The following is a 6,674-nucleotide window of genomic DNA, read 5'->3' as shown; positions in this document are numbered from 1 at the left end:
ACCTCTCTACACCCTCCTTTCAGGCAGTTGTAGAGAGCGATAAGGTCTCCCCTCAGCCTCCTTTTCTCCAGGCTAAACAACCCCAGTTCCCTCAGCCGCTCCTCACAAGACTTCTGCTCTAGACCCTTCACCAGCTTTGTTGCCCTTCTTTGAAGACGCTCCAGCACCTAATATTTAAAATAAGCTGAAAAAATACATCTGAGAACTTGCTGCAGCCTAATATGAACTTTTGCTGAATAATGATACTGATTATCTATTTCAATGACACACTTTGAAGGGGATAAGAAAACAGAATATGAAAAAAATTACGCAGTAAATACATATTTTAAACCCAAAAAGGAGGTTACTGTGACATTTCAGACCAACAATACCTTCCATATTGCTACAAATATTGCCTCTCACATTAATGGTAATAAGACCAAAAAAATCACAAGCCTCTTTGTATTTCCTTGTGGATAAATCCACATACAGAATTAATGCTAACGAAACCAAGGATGGCATGGCAAGAAAAAAGCATTTGTATTTTAGTCTTCCACTCTTTAGTGTTGGAAATCACAGCTTTCCAAGTTCATAGCAGTATCCCTTTTATCGAAAGATCTTGATGTGCTTCATAAACTTTAATTAAGCTTCTCAGCATGCTTACCAGTCAGGCAGAAATTATATTATTTTCAGAGAAAGCGTAGCATGGCCTTCATTCCTTACACCTCTGCTCTGATTACATACTGCATTTTCTCCGCTGTGATGTATTGTGGAAAAATATATAATAGCAAAACAAAAGGTCCCAGTGTGCCCAACCTCTATTACTAACTTTCTTTGCTTTTATTTCTTACTTTTTTGATAATAACTTACATTAACTCTTGTAGTTTTTACTTTTACTACTGAATTCATATATGTATACCTAAACTGAGGTTATGGCTAAGACACATTTCGGTTTTGGGTTTTTTTTTTAATTAGAAGGATTTATAGTTTAGGTTTCATTTTCCCCTAGAATGAACTATGGAAAATACACGTGGGAAAAGTGCACAGAGACTATATAGCTTTGTAAATTAATTGCTACAGGAGTTGTACTTTTCAGAGCACAAATCCTCTTTTCCTACATTTGTATGCACACAGAACAACATGGCCACATTTTCTTTTGGGACATCTGAACACCTCAATAAGAAAAAGAGAACCATATTAATAAGTGATCCTTTCCCTCCTTCAGAGTGTGCCTTGGGGTTTATGCTTCATTTAAATACAGTGCTCTAAAGAAAGCCACCGTTTCTCCAGGACAGAGTGAGGAAGTGGGAGGGGTATATTCATTAGGTTTTTGCTAATTCCTGTTGCAATTTCAGTGATCCTGTGATACATCTGACCAAAAACCAGCTTCAGCTGGAAAAAGGGGAAAAACACATTTACAAAATAATTAAGAACGAACTGCTGGATTTAAACCAATGTGCAAATACTTTCAAAGGGACACTAAATTATTAAAGTGTATGTTATCAACTCTCCTAGGTATCTATGGTTCAGAGCAACAATTAAAAAATGTGGTTGAAATGTAGCATATGCAGCTCAGTCAACCAAACATAAATCAGAAGAATTTAGGGTGCAGCACTAAAACTTTGTAATAAATTTTAATACTTGAAGAGTTAAGGGGAAGATCCACAAGACTGTTATTAAAACATGGAGATGGGAGTTATTGTGCAAACTTAAACTATAAAGCCCAAGGAAAAGACATTTGTGATAAAGAGGTCAAAGTATTTCACAAAAAGATTGAGAGAGTATCTATTGTCCCAACTTATTTTAGGTACAGAAGACGCTAGTAATTTAAAATTGATGTGGGAGGCAACATTTTCTGAGAAGCAACAAAAGTCAAAACAAAATCAGAACTGGTAGCATGAAGTAGTTTCTGTTTTGATAGACTGGGTTTTCTCAAAAGGATAGTGTAAATAGTACTATAATCCCAGTTAGCATGGGATCCCACCATGGGCCCTCCTGGTGGGGCATGGTCAGTACTATCAGGTTCACTTGCAGGCTAGGAGATGCCTGTATCTGTGGTCCTCCTTGGTGTTGTTCAGTGATGAAGGGAATCCAGAAAAAGCTCTCTTTCTAATCTTTTTATGGAAGTACATATACTTAAATGTTGATTTTAAAGTTATCTGTAAGAATTTTTAGCTTACATGTAGTTACTGCGTTATCTTTTGAGAAAGCATACGTACACAGGTGTGTGTCTGTATGAGTGTCTGTGCATTTTTTCCTTTATGAAAACTTTATTACTAATAAGTTCAAGCTATAATTACTGTTTTATTTTAATAAAAGAGGTTATCTATAAAGCTAGATGTACCTATCAATCACACATAATTTTTCTAGCAGGATATATTTAGCCTCAGTGTCATTAAAATGTAGCAATATCTATGAAGTATAAATTGCTAGCAAAGGAGTGAATCTATCTATGAATCTGTATGTGTAAATCCCATTATCTACAAAGTTTACTTTATAATGGAGTTCATGGCTATCAGAAAACCTCCTTACCACCCTTCTCCCTTCCAGGTATACCTGCACTCCGATTCTGGATGGCACTCCATCAAAAGTGTGACTTTGGGTTATGCAGCTTTGCTGACTGGCATGAACTCACTCCAGCGTGAGATCACCACAGTGAAACACCGCCTAATTGGGAGCGTCACTGCAGTAGGGAGAGCTGATGGGCTGAGTCTTGCCCGGTGCAAGGTAAGCAGCTCCCAGGCCTGCCACTTGCCGCAACAGCCAAATCCTGCCAGGCTAGAAACATGCCCTATTCTTCCTCTTCTGACAGGTTCGTCACAGGGATATTGACTGCTTGCTCAGCTGCTTTGCTAATGCATACACATGAGTTCGCAGGCTTGCAGCATGGCTGTGCCAGAAAGGGGAGCGTGGTGCACTGGACTCCCTGCTGCACGTAAATTGGCCCAGCCCTGTAACTGCATCAGCAGAGGGCTGTGCCCCAACACATCAGCCTTTTCCTCCACTGCTGCAGGTAGCAGTGAGACTGAAACTGGAAAGAAGAGAAGTGCCATTATCTCACTTTCAGTAATACCTTCCTTCATATTATTGCCAAAAAAGGAAAAAGTCTTTCCCAGTCTTTCAGTTCTTTAATTTTATGACATGAATGTTTTTTGCCTACAGGTATTTTGTGTTACATGATATGGTTTGCCAAAATATTATTTTCTATATATATCCATCTTATTTTAAAATCCTTTTGCATGCAAACAGAAAAAGTAAGCTGATTGCTTGCAGGCCACAGAGTCTGAACTGAAAAATCTATGTCTCTGGATTTCTAGGTATATGCTATTTACCAGCTTAGCCTCTGTATAAATTCGATTGACCCTCCTGAGACAGTTTGGCTGCTGAAGAGATAACAAGAAATCATTAATATTTTTATAATCTGCAAAATTTTAAAGTATTTAAGAACATGCTGTCACGGCAATAACTGCTCATGTGATAGCAGCTCCTAAAAATACTCCTGGATTCATTATATGATTAGCATATACGTGATTCCCAAAAGAACCATTTCATAGAGTAGTACTTTTGAGGGCCTACTGCCAGTGCATTAACGTTTTTGATGCTATAAAATCACTGGAAGAAAGTCTCTGTTATGAATAGAGACATTTCCTTTGTAGTGAAGGGGAATCTAGCTGATTTACATGATCAAAACCTTTTTGGCGCCTTGGAAAATCTGGTACCTCATAAGATGATGTAGTATGGGCAGTGCCCCCACATTGTAGTTTTTTATCAACAGCAGTAAATTTTCCTCTATTTCTATTAACAATGTCTTTAAAATGAGGTCAGACTTACGGTTTCCAAAACAGTAGATTCAGCATTTAACTCACAATAGCACTTACTCGTAATATTCAGGGAATTCTGCTGCTTTATTGACATGCAGGATAAAGAAAAAATTTGAGAGCTCATTTAAAAATTGGCTTCCAAAGGCATATTCTGATGTTCACCTGGAACAGCATGATATAATTTAAATGCGATTTTTATACACAAAAACAGAGTTTCAAAGCAAGGAATATAACTCCATAATAAATCATCATGAGTGCTTCACTTGTAAAACGTTGCTTACCTGAGCATTGTGTCAGTAGCTTAGTTATGTTCTTTGGCCTGACAGATGTGGAATAGTGTGTAACATAAAGACACCAGTGCAGCATAAACTTACTCAGCACTTTTCTGGTGACAAAGTGCATTAACGGTAGAGTTGTTGCAAAGTATCCTGAGACAAATGCATATTAATAAGAATTACCAAGTCTTGCTGGTTCATGGTGACTTTCATTTTCATTTCATAAAAGGGCAGTAATTAATGAAACCTCTGTATGTGGGATATGATCAGGGAAGAGAAGCCCATCTTTCCAAACACAAGCAATATCTGTCCATGCAAGACATCAGGGCTGAGCTGTCACTCACTAGCCAGAGAGCGAGGAGTGAGGGATGAAAAAGGAGTGGCTCATCTGTTGGAAACAAATTGCAGGAAATCACTGCTCCAGGACTGGATCTGTCACCTACATGATGTATAAGCCTTCAGAGGCAGAGGCAGATGTCTCCTGAAGATATCTACAAACCCTATTCTAAATTAGTTTTATAGTAGAAAAGCCACAATGATTCAGCTTTTCAGGACTGCCTAATCACAATCCACCCATGTGATATCCCTTGGACAAGATCCTCAGCCTGCTTCGTTCATCCTGGGTAAATGCGTTGGAGCAGAAAAGGTCCTACCAGCTGCATACCTGCTTATGTGAAGATTGCTATAAGACAACTAAGGTCTTATAGCTATCTTGCATAAGGTCCTATAGACCTTATAGCTATGCAAGGTTTATAGGAGGAGGTAGTACAGGAATAATGGAGGCAGAGCCACAGAACACAGCCACTAACACTTGTACTCTGCTGCAAGACTCAGCTCTTCCTGAATTTCAAAGGGTCCTCATTTGACTTCTGAACTTAAAGCATTCATCTTTTCCAGGCATCTGGAGAGGCAGAGCAGAGATTTTTACCATGTGCTTCATTAGGAAGACTTATCCTTCAAGAGATGTGTTTCATCAAACCACCACAGTACTTAGCACCTTTCCCTCAGTGGCTGTTCTTGTTTTGCAAGCCTCTGTGGCTTCCAAGCTGTCCTGTCAGTGATCAAGTAAGATGGAAAATGCAGAATAAAAATCCCACTCTTCAGGGTATGCCTTCTTTGGCAAAGGCAGCACAAGCTTTCTCATACAAGCTTTGTCCCTAAGGGGAAGAGAAGGACAGACCCATTTTTTCTACAGCTAAATAAGGTTTCCAGGAGCTCCAGCTATGCTGAGAGAGAACAAACTGTGCTGACAAGCAACTAGTCTTCAAGACTTCATGCATTTTCTGAAGAGGCCATAAAAGAAATACCTGACTCAGAGAAATGTATATATGTGTTAAAATTCTTCACCCTTTGTAGCCCATGCTTCTTTGGGGCTTTAGACAATCATACCTAAATGGCTCTGTCTTTCAGGCGCTTGCTCCCCAGGTTTGCAGGGTTTCACCTACATGAGTACACTGAAGGAGGCTTCTCTGTAATCTCTTTCTTGCCCCTTTAAGCACTCTGTGCTGGCCTGAAGTTAAGAAATATAGAATATAACCCAAGTAATACAAATGCTGCATCCATCAGCATTTACTTTGATTTTCCTTTCATAAACAAATACAAATCAGATAACACACCAGAAAAGAAATAATATCTGAGCAATTATTTTAAAATACTTTTCACATCTTCTAAGCACAAATACAATTATTAATAGCAATTTTTGGCAAATAATTACCTAAGCTAATAATAACTTTGTCCAGCTGTTCTACGAAAAAGTCCTGTGTTCTCCTCTATCACTGTAAGATGTACATGAAAACTTAAAACTGCATCAAATAAACAGCTCTATGAAAAGTAAAATACTGGCAGATCTCTTGAAATGTGCTTGTGTATGATGGATAATCACTAAAAATATACTGATATGTAAAAACATCTACCCATAGATTTGTAATACAGATGGCACCTTAAATTAGGTAATCTATATTTTCGAGAGGTTCTATATAAAATAAGAAATGCAGATCACATTTGATTATATTTATATTCTGCAAGTACTTGAGGAACACGCAGAAGAAAAATCTATCACTGAGAGTGTTTTAATAAAGCTGATTATTTATACAGCTGTTTGAAAAGATGTGTTACACTGCTTATCTGAAATGTCACATTCACATTCTCACTAATATCGCAACACAGCTAAGGCTTTTTCAAGTATGAATTTGAATGACAACAGTGACATCGAGTGGTCATCGTTGTTAATTACTGCTGTGTATTGCCATGAAACCCCTGCTATAATGGTAATGCCAATGTGTAGACTTCAAATAGCATAAAGTGCTAAACCAACTAGCACTGCTTGTACAGCACCTACAAAGGTGAATTCATTACAAATTGTCAACGTGCGGTTTAAATTCACAGTCAAGCATTTTAAACATAATCCTGTGTACAACATAGCAGAGCCCATAATGTACTGACAAAAGCACAAGCAGAGTATGAAGGCAGAGCATCTGCGACAGGATGGGCTGCACCCTTAAAAGGTTGGCATCAAAAGCCTGAAGAACATGGCCTGAACCATACAAGCATTCATGCATGTGCATTACATCAGGTGTGTGACCAGCACTAAATTCTGTGG

This window comes from Ciconia boyciana, chromosome 2 (genome assembly GCF_034638445.1).
Source record: "Ciconia boyciana chromosome 2, ASM3463844v1, whole genome shotgun sequence".
In the NCBI taxonomy this organism is placed as follows: domain Eukaryota; kingdom Metazoa; phylum Chordata; class Aves; order Ciconiiformes; family Ciconiidae; genus Ciconia; species Ciconia boyciana.
This window is presented reverse-complemented; position numbering follows the sequence as displayed.